The sequence below is a fragment of the Anomaloglossus baeobatrachus genome, chromosome 6 (assembly GCF_048569485.1).
Source record: "Anomaloglossus baeobatrachus isolate aAnoBae1 chromosome 6, aAnoBae1.hap1, whole genome shotgun sequence".
Classification (NCBI taxonomy): Eukaryota; Metazoa; Chordata; class Amphibia; order Anura; family Aromobatidae; genus Anomaloglossus; species Anomaloglossus baeobatrachus.
In genome coordinates, this window is record NC_134358.1 from 276,967,243 (window position 1) to 276,983,664 (window position 16,422).

Sequence of the window (16,422 nt, forward strand, 5' to 3'; positions counted from 1 at the left end):
TTTACTCAGTGTTTGCTAGTATAACGGCTTAGTAACAATGAGTTTGAGTGTGCAATGCAGAGGTTCTGTAAATAGATTTGCACTAGTGGGACACTAATAGAAGTCCAACAGCCACTTTTAGGATGCCACTAAGTTTACTCAGTGTTTGCTAGTATAATGGCTTAGTAACAATGAGTTTGAGTGTGCAATGCAGAGGTGCTGCAAATAGATTTGCACTAGTGGGACACTAATGGAAGTCCAACAGCCACTTTTAGGATGCCACTAAGTTTACTCAGTGTTTCCTAGTATAATGGCTTAGAAACAATGAGTTTGAGTGTGCAATGCAGAGGTTCTGCAAGTAGATTTGCACTAGTGGGACACTAATGGAAGTCCAACAGCCACTTTTAGGATGCCACTAAGTTTACTCAGTGTTTGCTAGTATAATGGCTTAGTAACAATGAGTTTGAGTGTGCAATGCAGAGGTGCTGCAAATAGATTTGCACTAGTGGGACACTAATGGAAGTCCAACAGCCACTTTTAGGATGCCACTAAGTTTACTCAGTGTTTGCTAGTATAACGGCTTAGTAACAATGAGTTTGAGTGTGCAATGCAGAGGTTCTGTAAATAGATTTGCACTAGTGGGACACTAATAGAAGTCCAACAGCCACTTTTAGGATGCCACTAAGTTTACTCAGTGTTTGCTAGTATAATGGCTTAGTAACAATGAGTTTGAGTGTGCAATGCAGAGGTGCTGCAAATAGATTTGCACTAGTGGGACACTAATGGAAGTCCAACAGCCACTTTTAGGATGCCACTAAGTTTACTCAGTGTTTGCTAGTATAATGGCTTAGTAACAATGAGTTTGAGTGTGCAATGCAGAGGTTCTGGAAATAGATTTACACTAGTGGGACACTAATGGAAGTCCAACAGCCACTTTTAGGATGCCACTAAGTTTACTCAGTGTTTGCTAGTATAATGGCTTAGTAACAATGAGTTTGAGTGTGCAATGCAGAGGTTCTGCAAATAGATTTGCACTAGTGGGACACTAATGGAAGTCCAACAGCCACTTTTAGGATGCCACTAAGTTTACTCAGTGTTTGCTAGTATAATGGCTTAGAAACAATGAGTTTGAGTGTGCAATGCAGAGGTTCTGCAAATAGATTTGCACTAGTGGGACACTAATGGAAGTCCAAAAGCCACTTTTAGGATGCCACTAAGTTTACTCAGTGTTTGCTAGTAAAATGGCTGAGTAACAATGAGTTTGAGTGTGCAATGCAGAGGTGCTGCAAATAGATTTGCACTAGTGGGACACTAATGGAAGTCCAACAGCAACTTTTAGGATGCCACTAAGTTTGCTCAGTGTTTGCTAGTATAATGGCTTAGTAACAATGAGTTTAAATGTGCAATGCAGAGGTTCTGCAAATAGATTTGCACTAGTGGGACACTAATGGAAGTCCAAACTCCACTTATAGGATGCAACTAAGTTTACTCAGTGTTTGCTAGTATAATGGCTTAGTAACAATGAGTTTGAGTGTGCAATGCAGAGGTTCTGCAAATAGATTTGCACTAGTGGGACACTAATGGAAGTCCAACAGCCACTTTTAGGATGCCACTAAGTTTACTCAGTGTTTGCTAGTATAATGGCTTAGTAACAATGAGTTTGAGTGTGCAATGCAGAGGTGCTGCAAATAGATTTGCACTAGTGGGACACTAATGGAAGTCCAACAGCCACTTTTAGGATGCCACTAAGTTTACTCAGTGTTTGCTAGTATAATGGCTTAGTAACAATGAGTTTGAGTGTGCAATACAGAGGTTCTGTAAATAGATTTGCACTAGTGGGACACTAATTGAAGTCCAACAGCCACTTTTAGGATGCCACTAAGTTTACTCAGTGTTTGCTAGAAAAATGGCTTAGTAGCAAGGAGTTTGAGTGTGCAATGCAGAGGTGCTGCAAATAGATTTGCACTAGTGGGACACTAATGGAAGTCCAAAAGCAACTTTTAGGATGCCACTAAGTTTGCTCAGTGTTTGCTAGTATAATGGCTTAGTAACAATGAGTTTAAATGTGCAATGCAGAGGTTCTGCAAATAGATTTGCACTAGTGAAACACTATTGGAAGTCCAAAAGCCACTTTTAGGATGCCACTAAGTTTACTCAGTGTTTGCTAGTATAACGGCTTAGTAACAATGAGTTTGAGTGTGCAATGCAGAGGTTCTGCAAATAGATTTGCACTAGTGGGACACTAATGGAAGTCCAACAGCCACTTTTAGGATGCCACTAAGTTTACTCAGTGTTTGCTAGTATAATGGCTTAGTAACAATGAGTTTGTGTGTGCAATGCAGAGGTGCTGCAAATAGATTTGCACTAGTGGGACACTAATGGAAGTCCAACAGCCACTTTTAGGATGCCACTAAGTTTACTCAGTGTTTGCTAGTATAATGGCTTAGTAACAATGAGCTTGAGTGTGCAATGCAGAGGTTCTGTAAATAGATTTGCACTAGTGGGACACTAATAGAAGTCCAACCGCCACTATTAGGATGCCACTATGTTTACTCAGTGTTTGCTAGTATAATGACTTAGTAACAATGAGTTTGAGTGTGCAATGCAGAGGTTCTGCAAATAGATTTGCACTAGTGGGACACTAATGGAAGTCCAAAAGCCACTTTTAGGATGCCACTAAGTTTACTCAGTGTTTGCTAGTATAATGGCTTAGTAACAATGAGTTTGAGTGTGCAATGCAGAGGTTCTGCAAATAGATTTGCACTAGTGGGACACTAATGGAAGTCCAACAGCCACTTTTAGGATGCCACTAAGTTTTCTCAGTGTTTGCTAATATAATGGCTTAGTAACAATGAGTTTGAGTGTGCAATGCAGAGGTGCTGCAAATAGATTTGCACTAGTGGGCCACTAATGGAAGTCCAACAGCCACTTTTAGGATGCCACTAAGTTTACTCAGTGTTTGGTAGTATAATTGATTAGTAACAATAAGTTTGAGTGAACAATGCAGAGGTTCTGCAAATAGATTTGCACTAGTGGGACACTAATGGAAGTCCAACAGCCACTTTTAGGATGCCACTAAGTTTACTCAGTGTTTGCTAGTATAATGGCTTAGTAACAATGAGCTTGAGTGTGCAATGCAGAGGTTCTGTAAATAGATTTGCACTAGTGGGACACTAATGGAAGTCCAACAGCCACTTTTAAGATGCCACTAAGTTTACTCAGTGTTTCCTAGTATAATGGCTTAGAAACAATGAGTTTGAGTGTGCAATGCAGAGGTTCTGCAAATAGATTTGCACTAGTGGGACACTAATGGAAGTCCAACAGCCACTTTTAGGATGCCACTAAGTTTACTCAGTGTTTGCTAGTATAACGGCTTAGTAACAATGAGTTTGAGTGTGCAATGCAGAGGTTCTGCAAATAGATTTGCACTAGTGGGACACTAATGGAAGTCCAACAGCCACTTTTAGGATTCCACTAAGTTTACTCAGTGTTTGCTAGTATAATGGCTTAGTAACAATGAGTTTGTGTGTGCAATGGAGAGGTGCTGCAAATAGATTTGCACTAGTGGGACACTAATGGAAGTCCAACAGCCACTTTTAGGATGCCACTAAGTTTACTCAGTGTTTGGTAGTATAATGGCTTAGTAACAATGAGTTTGAGTGATCAATGCAGAGGTTCTGCAAATAGATTTGTACTAGTGGGACACTAATGGAAGTCCAACAGCCACTTTTAGGATGCCACTAAGTTTACTCAGTGTTTGCTAGTATAATGGCTTAGTAACAATGAGCTTGAGTGTGCAATGCAGAGGTTCTGTAAATAGATTTGCACTAGTGGGACACTAATAGAAGTCCAACCGCCAATTTTAGGATGCCACTAAGTTTACTCAGTGTTTGCTAGTATAATGACTTAGTAACAATAAGTTTCAGTGTGCAATGCAGAGGTGCTGCAAATAGATTTGCACTAGTGGGACACTAATGGAAGTTCAACAGCCAGTTTTAGGATGCCACTAAGTTTACTCAGTGTTTCCTAGTATAATGGCTTAGAAACAATGAGTTTGAGTGTGCAATGCAGAGGTTCTGCAAATAGATTTGCACTAGTGGGACACTAATGGAAGTCCAAAAGCCACTTTTAGGATGCCACTAAGTTTACTCAGTGTTTGCTAGTATAATGGCTTAGTAACAATGAGTTTGAGTGTGCAATGCAGAGGTTCTGCAAATAGATTTGCACTAGTGGGACACTAATGGAAGTCCAACAGCCACTTTTAGGATGCCACTAAGTTTACTCAGTGTTTCCTAGTATAATGGCTTAGTAACAATGAGTTTGAGTGTGCAATGCAGAGGTGCTGCAAATAGATTTGCACTAGTGGGACACTAATGGAAGTCCAACAGCCACTTTTAGGATGCCTCTAAGTTTACTCAGTGTTTGCTAGTATAATGGCTTAGTAACAATGAGTTTGAGTGTGCAATGCAGAGGTTCTGCAAATAGATTTGCACTAGTGGGACACTAATGGAAGTCCAACAGCCACTTTTAGGATGCCACTAAATTTACTCAGTGTTTGCTAATATAATGGCTTAGTAACAATGAGTTTGAGTGTGCAATGTAGAGGTTCTGTAAATAGATTTGCACTAGTGGGACACTAATAGAAGTCCAACAGCCACTTTTGGGATGCCACTAAGTTTACTCAGTGTTTGCTAGTATAATGGCTTAGTAACAATGAGTTTGAGTGTGCAATGCAGAGGTTCTGCAAATAGATTTGCACTAGTGGGACGCTAATGGAAGTCCAACAGCCACTTTTAGGATGTCACTAAGTTTACTCAGTGTTTGCTAGTATAATGGCTTAGTAACAATGAGTTTGAGTGTGCAATGCAGAGGTTCTGCAAATAGATTTGCACTAGTGGGACACTAATGGAAGTCCAACAGCCACTTTTAGGATGCCACTAAGTTTACTCAGTGTTTGCTAGTATAACGGCTTAGTAACAATGAGTTTGAGTGTGCAATGCAGAGGTTCTGCAAATAGATTTGCACTAATGGGACACTAATGGAAGTCCAACAGCCACTTTTAGGATGCCACTAAGTTTACTCAGTGTTTGCTAGTATAATGGCTTAGTAACAATGAGTTTGAGTGTGCAATACAGAGGTTCTGTAAATAGATTTGCACTAGTGGGACACTAATGGAAGTCCAACAGCCACTTTTAGGATGCCACTAAGTTTACTCAGTGTTTGCTAGAAAAATGGCTTAGTAACAATGAGTTTGAGTGAGCAATGCAGAGGTGCTGCAAATAGATTTGCACTAGTGGGACACTAATGGAAGTCCAACAGCAACTTTTAGGATGCCACTAAGTTTGCTCAGTGTTTGCTAGTATAATGGCTTAGTAACAATGAGTTTAAATGTGCAATGCAGAGGTTCTGCAAATAGATTTGCACTAGTTGGACACTATTGGAAGTCCAAAAGCCACTTTTAGGATGCCACTAAGTTTACTCAGTGTTTGCTAGTATAACGGCTTAGTAACAATGAGTTTGAGTGTGCAATGCAGAGGTTCTGCAAATAGATTTGCACTAGTGGGACACTAATGGAAGTCCAACAGCCACTTTTAGGATTCCACTAAGTTTACTCAGTGTTTGCTAGTATAATGGCTTAGTAACAATGAGTTTGTGTGTGCAATGCAGAGGTGCTGCAAATAGATTAATAGTCCCACTAGTACAAATCTATTTGCAGAACCTCTGCATTGATCACTCAAACTCATTGTTACTAAGCCATTATACTACCAAACACTGAGTAAACTTAGTGGCATCCTAAAAGTGGCTGTTGGACTTCCATTAGTGTCCCACTAGTGCAAATCTATTTGCAGCACCTCTGCATTGCACACACAAACTCATTGTTACTAAGCCATTATACTAGCAAACACTGAGTAAACTTAGTGGAATCCTAAAAGTGGCTGTTGGACTTCCATTAGTGTCCCACTAGTGCAAATCTATTTGCAGAACCTCTGCATTGCACACTCAAACTCATTGTTACTAAGCCGTTATACTAGCAAACACTGAGTAAACTTAGTGGCATCCTAAAAGTGGCTTTTGGACTTCCAATAGTGTCCAACTAGTGCAAATCTATTTGCAGAACCTCTGCATTGCACATTTAAACTCATTGTTACTAAGCCATTATACTAGCAAACACTGAGCAAACTTAGTGGCATCCTAAAAGTTGCTGTTGGACTTCCATTAGTGTCCCACTAGTGCAAATCTATTTGCAGCACCTCTGCATTGCTCACTCAAACTCATTGTTACTAAGCCATTTTTCTAGCAAACACTGAGTAAACTTAGTGGCATCCTAAAAGTGGCTGTTGGACTTCCATTAGTGTCCCACCAGTGCAAATCTATTTGCAGAAACTCTGTATTGCACACTCAAACTCATTGTTACTAAGCCATTATACTAGCAAACACTGAGTAAACTTAGTGACATCCTAAAAGTGGCTGTTGGACTTCCATTAGCGTCCCACTAGTGCAAATCTATTTGCAGAACCTCTGCATTGCACACTCAAACTCATTGTTACTAAGCCATTATACTAGCAAACACTGAGTAAACTTAGTGGCATCCCAAAAGTGGCTGTTGGACTTCTATTAGTGTCCCACTAGTGCAAATCTATTTACAGAACCTCTACATTGCACACTCAAACTCATTGTTACTAAGCCATTATATTAGCAAACACTGAGTAAACTTAGTGGCATCCTAAAAGTGGCTGTTGGAATTCCATTAGTGTCCCACTAGTGCAAATCTATTTGCAGCACCTCTGCATTGCACACTCAAACTCATTGTTACTAAGCCATTTTTCTAGCAAACACTAAGTAAACTTAGTGGCATCCTAAAAGTGGCTGTTGGACTTCCATTAGTGTCCCACTAGTGCAAATCTATTTACAGAACCTCTGTTTTGCACACTCAAACTCATTGTTACTAAGCCATTATACTAGCAAACACTGAGTAAACTTAGTGGCATCCTAAAAGTTGCTGTTGGACTTCCATTAGTGTCCCACTAGTGCAAATCTATTTGCAGCACCTCTGCATTGCACACTCAAACTCATTGTTACTAAGCCATTATACTAGCAAACACTCAGTAAACTTAGTGGCATCCTAAAAGTGGCTGTTGGATTTCCATTAGTGTCCCACTAGTGCAAATCTATTTGCAGAACCTCTGCATTGCACACTCAAACTCATTGTTACTAAGCCGTTATACTAGCAAACACTGAGTAAACTTAGTGGCATCCTAAAAGTGGCTTTTGTACTTTCAATAGTGTCCCACTAGTGCAAATCTATTTGCAGAACCTCTGCATTGCACATTTAAACTCATTGTTACTAAGCCATTATACTAGCAAACACTGAGCAAACTTAGTGGCATCCTAGAAGTTGCTGTTGGACTTCCATTAGTGTCCCACTAGTGCAAATCTATTTGCAGCACCTCTGCATTGCACACTCAAACTCATTGTTACTAAGCCATTTTTCTAGCAAACACTGAGTAAACTTAGTGGCATCCTAAAAGTGGCTGTTGGACTTCCATTAGTGTCCCACTAGTGCAAATCTATTTACAGAACCTCTGTATTGCACACTCAAACTCATTGTTACTAAGCCATTATACTAGCAAACACTGAGTAAACTTAGTGGCATCCTAAAAGTGGCTGTTGGACTTCCATTAGTGTCCCATTAGTGCAAATCTATTTGCAGAACCTCTGCATTGCACAATCAAACTCATTGTTACTAAGCCGTTATACTAGCAAACACTGAGTAAACTTAGTGGCATCATAAAAGTGGCTGTTGGACTTCCATTAGTGTCCCACTAGTGCAAATCTATTTGCAGAACCTCTGTATTGCACACTCAAACTCATTGTTACTAAGCCATTATACTAGCAAACACTGAGTAAACTTAGTGACATCCTAAAAGTGGCTGTTGGACTTCCATTAGCGTCCCACTAGTGCAAATCTATTTGCAGAACCTCTGCATTGCACACTCAAACTCATTGTTACTAAGCCATTATACTAGCAAACACTGAGTAAACTTAGTGGCATCCCAAAAGTGGCTGTTGGACTTCTATTAGTGTCCCACTAGTGCAAATCTATTTACAGAACCTCTACATTGCACACTCAAACTCACTGTTACTAAGCCATTATATTAGCAAACACTGAGTAAATTTAGTGGCATCCTAAAAGTGGCTGTTGGACTTCCATTAGTGTCCCACTAGTGCAAATCTATTTGCAGAACCTCTGCATTGCACACTCAAACTCATTGTTACTAAGCCATTATACTAGCAAACACTGAGTAAACTTAGAGGCATCCTAAAAGTGGCTGTTGGACTTCCATTAGTGTCCCACTAGTGCAAATCTATTTGCAGCACCTCTGCATTGCACACTCAAACTCATTGTTACTAAGCCATTATACTAGGAAACACTGAGTAAACTTAGTGGCATCCTAAAAGTGGCTGTTGGACTTCCATTAGTGTCCCACTAGTGCAAATCTATTTGCAGAACCTCTGCATTGCACACTCAAACTCATTGTTACTAAGCCATTATACTAGCAAACACTGAGTAAACTTAGTGGCATCCTAAAAGTGACTTTTGGACTTCCATTAGTGTCCCACTAGTGCAAATCTATTTACAGCACCTCTGCATTGCACACTGAAACTTATTGTTACTAAGTCATTATACTAGCAAACACTGAGTAAACTTAGTGGCATCCTAAAATTGGCGGTTGGACTTCTATTAGTGTCCCACTAGTGCAAATCTATTTACAGAACCTCTGCATTGCACACTCAAGCTCATTGTTACTAAGCCATTATACTACCAAACACTGAGTAAACTTAGTGGCATCCTAAAAGTGGCTGTTGGACTTCCATTAGTGTCCCACTAGTACAAATCTATTTGCAGAACCTCTGCATTGATCACTCAAACTCATTGTTACTAAGCCATTATACTACCAAACACTGAGTAAACTTAGTGGCATCCTAAAAGTGGCTGTTGGACTTCCATTAGTGTCCCACTAGTGCAAATCTATTTACAGAACCTCTGCATTGCACACTCAAGCTCATTGTTACTAAGCCATTATACTAAAAAAAAAACACAAAAACCTGAGATGAAACAATGTTCAGTAAACATGCAACATTAAGCATGTGAATTGCAGCCTTAAGACTAGAAAAAACCAAGGAGAAAAATTGTATGAAAAATACCCTGAATATAAATAAATAAATTGCAAGTGCTTAATAACAGGGTACTTAGTGTATACATTTTTGCAAAAAGGTAAAAAGCTGTCTCACCTCGTCACGGTGTACCCATCTGAGACAGTCCCTAACCTACTGAAGTTAAAAACATTATCAATACCTGACTTGTGTCATGTCAGAACTCCAATATGGATGGTGGAAAGTGGTTAGCTGTGTCCCAGATAAAATACACAGCAAAGTGAGACGCAATCAGCTGTTCAGTCTCAGTACTAGGAGGGCTGCGCCCCCAACTTGCAACCAAGCAAGAAAACATACAAAAAACACAAAAACCTGAGCTGAAACAATGTTCAGTAAACATGCAACATTAAGCATGTGAATTGCAGCCTTAAGACTAGAAAAAACCAAGGAGAAAAATTGTATGAAAAATACCCTGAATATAAATAAATAAATTGCAAGTGCTTAATAACAGGGTACTTAGTGTATACATTTATGCAAAAAGGTAAAAAGCTGTCTCACCTCGTCACGGTGTACCCATCTGAGACAGTCCCTAACCTACTGAAGTTAAAAACATTATCAATACCTGACTTGTGTCATGTCAGAACTCCAATATGGATGGTGGCAAGTGGTTAGCTGTGTCCCAGATAAAATACACAGCAAAGTGAGACGCAATCAGCTGTTCAGTCTCAGTACTAGGAGGGCTGCGCCCCCAACATGCAACCAAGCAAGAAAACATACAAAAAACACAAAAACCTGAGCTGAAACAATGTTCAGTAAACATGCAACATTAAGCATGTGAATTGCAGCCTTAAGACTAGAAAAAACCAAGGAGAAAAATTGTATGAAAAATACCCTGAATATAAATAAATAAATTGCAAGTGCTTAATAACAGGGTACTTAGTGTATACATTTTTGCAAAAAGGTAAAAAGCTGTCTCACCTCGTCACGGTGTACCCATCTGAGACAGTCCCTAACCTACTGAAGTTAAAAACATTATCAATACCTGACTTGTGTCATGTCAGAACTCCAATATGGATGGTGGCAAGTGGTTAGCTGTGTCCCAGATAAAATACACAGCAAAGTGAGACGCAATCAGCTGTTCAGTCTCAGTACTAGGAGGGCTGCACCCCCAACTTGCAACCAAGCAAGAAAACATACAAAAAACTCAAAAACCTGAGCTGAAACAATGTTCAGTAAACATGCAACATTAAGCATGTGAATTGCAGCCTTAAGACTAGAAAAAACCAAGGAGAAAAATTGTATGAAAAATACCCTGAATATAAATAAATAAATTGCAAGTGCTTAATAACAGGGTACTTAGTGTATACATTTTTGCAAAAAGGTAAAAAGCTGTCTCACCTCGTCACGGTGTACCCATCTGAGACAGTCCCTAACCTACTGAAGTTAAAAACATTATCAATACCTGACTTGTGTCATGTCAGAACTCCAATATGGATGGTGGCAAGTGGTTAGCTGTGTCCCAGATAAAATACACAGCAAAGTGAGACGCAATCAGCTGTTCAGTCTCAGTACTAGGAGGGCTGCGCCCCCAACTTGCAACCAAGCAAGAAAACATACAAAAAACACAAAAACCTGAGCTGAAACAATGTTCAGTAAACATGCAACATTAAGCATGTGAATTGCAGCCTTAAGACTAGAAAAAACCAAGGAGAAAAATTGTATGAAAAATACCCTGAATATAAATAAATAAATTGCAAGTGCTTAATAACAGGGTACTTAGTGTATACATTTTTGCAAAAAGGTAAAAAGCTGTCTCACCTCGTCACGGTGTACCCATCTGAGACAGTCCCTAACCTACTGAAGTTAAAAACATTATCAATACCTGACTTGTGTCATGTCAGAACTCCAATATGGATGGTGGAAAGTGGTTAGCTGTGTCCCAGATAAAATACACAGCAAAGTGAGACGCAATCAGCTGTTCAGTCTCAGTACTAGGAGGGCTGCGCCCCCAACTTGCAACCAAGCAAGAAAACATACAAAAAACACAAAAACCTGAGCTGAAACAATGTTCAGTAAACATGCAACATTAAGCATGTGAATTGCAGCCTTAAGACTAGAAAAAACCAAGGAGAAAAATTGTATGAAAAATACCCTGAATATAAATAAATAAATTGCAAGTGCTTAATAACAGGGTACTTAGTGTATACATTTATGCAAAAAGGTAAAAAGCTGTCTCACCTCGTCACGGTGTACCCATCTGAGACAGTCCCTAACCTACTGAAGTTAAAAACATTATCAATACCTGACTTGTGTCATGTCAGAACTCCAATATGGATGGTGGCAAGTGGTTAGCTGTGTCCCAGATAAAATACACAGCAAAGTGAGACGCAATCAGCTGTTCAGTCTCAGTACTAGGAGGGCTGCGCCCCCAACATGCAACCAAGCAAGAAAACATACAAAAAACACAAAAACCTGAGCTGAAACAATGTTCAGTAAACATGCAACATTAAGCATGTGAATTGCAGCCTTAAGACTAGAAAAAACCAAGGAGAAAAATTGTATGAAAAATACCCTGAATATAAATAAATAAATTGCAAGTGCTTAATAACAGGGTACTTAGTGTATACATTTTTGCAAAAAGGTAAAAAGCTGTCTCACCTCGTCACGGTGTACCCATCTGAGACAGTCCCTAACCTACTGAAGTTAAAAACATTATCAATACCTGACTTGTGTCATGTCAGAACTCCAATATGGATGGTGGCAAGTGGTTAGCTGTGTCCCAGATAAAATACACAGCAAAGTGAGACGCAATCAGCTGTTCAGTCTCAGTACTAGGAGGGCTGCACCCCCAACTTGCAACCAAGCAAGAAAACATACAAAAAACTCAAAAACCTGAGCTGAAACAATGTTCAGTAAACATGCAACATTAAGCATGTGAATTGCAGCCTTAAGACTAGAAAAAACCAAGGAGAAAAATTGTATGAAAAATACCCTGAATATAAATAAATAAATTGCAAGTGCTTAATAACAGGGTACTTAGTGTATACATTTTTGCAAAAAGGTAAAAAGCTGTCTCACCTCGTCACGGTGTACCCATCTGAGACAGTCCCTAACCTACTGAAGTTAAAAACATTATCAATACCTGACTTGTGTCATGTCAGAACTCCAATATGGATGGTGGCAAGTGGTTAGCTGTGTCCCAGATAAAATACACAGCAAAGTGAGACGCAATCAGCTGTTCAGTCTCAGTACTAGGAGGGCTGCGCCCCCAACTTGCAACCAAGCAAGAAAACATACAAAAAACACAAAAACCTGAGCTGAAACAATGTTCAGTAAACATGCAACATTAAGCATGTGAATTGCAGCCTTAAGACTAGAAAAAACCAAGGAGAAAAATTGTATGAAAAATACCCTGAATATAAATAAATAAATTGCAAGTGCTTAATAACAGGGTACTTAGTGTATACATTTTTGCAAAAAGGTAAAAAGCTGTCTCACCTCGTCACGGTGTACCCATCTGAGACAGTCCCTAACCTACTGAAGTTAAAAACATTATCAATACCTGACTTGTGTCATGTCAGAACTCCAATATGGATGGTGGCAAGTGGTTAGCTGTGTCCCAGATAAAATACACAGCAAAGTGAGACGCAATCAGCTGTTCAGTCTCAGTACTAGGAGGGCTGCGCCCCCAACTTGCAACCAAGCAAGAAAACATACAAAAAACACAAAAACCTGAGCTGAAACAATGTTCAGTAAACATGCAACATTAAGCATGTGAATTGCAGCCTTAAGACTAGAAAAAACCAAGGAGAAAAATTGTATGAAAAATACCCTGAATATAAATAAATAAATTGCAAGTGCTTAATAACAGGGTACTTAGTGTATACATTTTTGCAAAAAGGTAAAAAGCTGTCTCACCTCGTCACGGTGTACCCATCTGAGACAGTCCCTAACCTACTGAAGTTAAAAACATTATCAATACCTGACTTGTGTCATGTCAGAACTCCAATATGGATGGTGGCAAGTGGTTAGCTGTGTCCCAGATAAAATACACAGCAAAGTGAGACGCAATCAGCTGTTCAGTCTCAGTACTAGGAGGGCTGCACCCCCAACTTGCAACCAAGCAAGAAAACATACAAAAAACACAAAAACCTGAGCTGAAACAATGTTCAGTAAACATGCAACATTAAGCATGTGAATTGCAGCCTTAAGACTAGAAAAAACCAAGGAGAAAAATTGTATGAAAAATACCCTGAATATAAATAAATAAATTGCAAGTGCTTAATAACAGGGTACTTAGTGTATACATTTTTGCAAAAAGGTAAAAAGCTGTCTCACCTCGTCACGGTGTACCCATCTGAGACAGTCCCTAACCTACTGAAGTTAAAAACATTATCAATACCTGACTTGTGTCATGTCAGAACTCCAATATGGATGGTGGCAAGTGGTTAGCTGTGTCCCAGATAAAATACACAGCAAAGTGAGACGCAATCAGCTGTTCAGTCTCAGTACTAGGAGGGCTGCGCCCCCAACTTGCAACCAAGCAAGAAAACATACAAAAAACACAAAAACCTGAGCTGAAACAATGTTCAGTAAACATGCAACATTAAGCATGTGAATTGCAGCCTTAAGACTAGAAAAAACCAAGGAGAAAAATTGTATGAAAAATACCCTGAATATAAATAAATAAATTGCAAGTGCTTAATAACAGGGTACTTAGTGTATACATTTTTGCAAAAAGGTAAAAAGCTGTCTCACCTCGTCACGGTGTACCCATCTGAGACAGTCCCTAACCTACTGAAGTTAAAAACATTATCAATACCTGACTTGTGTCATGTCAGAACTCCAATATGGATGGTGGCAAGTGGTTAGCTGTGTCCCAGATAAAATACACAGCAAAGTGAGACGCAATCAGCTGTTCAGTCTCAGTACTAGGAGGGCTGCGCCCCCAACTTGCAACCAAGCAAGAAAACATACAAAAAACACAAAAACCTGAGCTGAAACAATGTTCAGTAAACATGCAACATTAAGCATGTGAATTGCAGCCTTAAGACTAGAAAAAACCAAGGAGAAAAATTGTATGAAAAATACCCTGAATATAAATAAATAAATTGCAAGTGCTTAATAACAGGGTACTTAGTGTATACATTTTTGCAAAAAGGTAAAAAGCTGTCTCACCTCGTCACGGTGTACCCATCTGAGACAGTCCCTAACCTACTGAAGTTAAAAACATTATCAATACCTGACTTGTGTCATGTCAGAACTCCAATGTGGATGGTGGCAAGTGGTTAGCTGTGTCCCAGATAAAATACACAGCAAAGTGAGACGCAATCAGCTGTTCAGTCTCAGTACTAGGAGGGCTGCGCCCCCAACTTGCAACCAAGCAAGAAAACATACAAAAAACACAAAAACCTGAGCTGAAACAATGTTCAGTAAACATGCAACATTAAGCATGTGAATTGCAGCCTTAAGACTAGAAAAAACCAAGGAGAAAAATTGTATGAAAAATACCCTGAATATAAATAAATAAATTGCAAGTGCTTAATAACAGGGTACTTAGTGTATACATTTTTGCAAAAAGGTAAAAAGCTGTCTCACCTCGTCACGGTGTACCCATCTGAGACAGTCCCTAACCTACTGAAGTTAAAAACATTATCAATACCTGACTTGTGTCATGTCAGAACTCCAATGTGGATGGTGGCAAGTGGTTAGCTGTGTCCCAGATAAAATACACAGCAAAGTGAGACGCAATCAGCTGTTCAGTCTCAGTACTAGGAGGGCTGCGCCCCCAACTTGCAACCAAGCAAGAAAACATACAAAAAACACAAAAACCTGAGCTGAAACAATGTTCAGTAAACATGCAACATTAAGCATGTGAATTGCAGCCTTAAGACTAGAAAAAACCAAGGAGAAAAATTGTATGAAAAATACCCTGAATATAAATAAATAAATTGCAAGTGCTTAATAACAGGGTACTTAGTGTATACATTTTTTCAAAAAGGTAAAAAGCTGTCTCACCTCGTCACGGTGTACCCATCTGAGACAGTCCCTAACCTACTGAAGTTAAAAACATTATCAATACCTGACTTGTGTCATGTCAGAACTCCAATATGGATGGTGGCAAGTGGTTAGCTGTGTCCCAGATAAAATACACAGCAAAGTGAGACGCAATCAGCTGTTCAGTCTCAGTACTAGGAGGGCTGCGCCCCCAACTTGCAACCAAGCAAGAAAACATACAAAAACCACAAAAACCTGAGCTGAAACAATGTTCAGTAAACATGCAACATTAAGCATGTGAATTGCAGCCTTAAGACTAGAAAAAACCAAGGATTTGCACTAGTGGGACACTAATGGAAGTCCAACAGCCACTTTTAGGATGCCTCTAAGTTTACTCAGTGTTTGCTAGTATAATGGCTTAGTAACAATGAATTTGAGTGTGCAATGCAGAGGTCCTGCAAATAGATTTGCACTAGTGGGACACTAATGGAAGTCCAACAGCCACTTTTAGGATGCCACTAAGTTTACTCAGTGTTTGCTAATATAATGGCTTAGTAACAATGAGTTTGAGTGTGCAATGTAGAGGTTCTGTAAATAGATTTGCACTAGTGGGACACTAATAGAAGTCCAACAGCCACTTTTGGGATGCCACTAAGTTTACTCAGTGTTTGCTAGTATAATGGCTTAGTAACAATGAGTTTGAGTGTTCAATGCAGAGGTTCTGCAAATAGATTTGCACTAGTGGGACGCTAATGGAAGTCCAACAGCCACTTTTAGGATGTCACTAAGTTTACTCAGTGTTTGCTAGTATAATGGCTTAGTAACAATGAGTTTGAGTGTGCAATACAGAGGTTCTGCAAATAGATTTGCACTAGTGGGACACTAATGGAAGTCCAACAGCCACTTTTAGGATGCCACTAAGTTTACTCAGTGTTTGCTAGTATAACGGCTTAGTAACAATGAGTTTGAGTGTGCAATGCAGAGGTTCTGCAAATAGATTTGCACTAATGGGACACTAATGGAAGTCCAACAGCCACTTTTAGGATGCCACTAAGTTTACTCAGTGTTTGCTAGAATAATGGCTTAGTAACAATGAGTTTGAGTGTGCAATACAGAGGTTCTGTAAATAGATTTGCACTAGTGGGACACTAATGGAAATCCAACAGCCACTTTTAGGATGCCACTAAGTTTACTGAGTGTTTGCTAGTATAATGGCTTAGTAACAATGAGTTTGAGTGTGCAATGCAGAGGTGCTGCAAATAGATTTGCACTAGTGGGACACTAATGGAA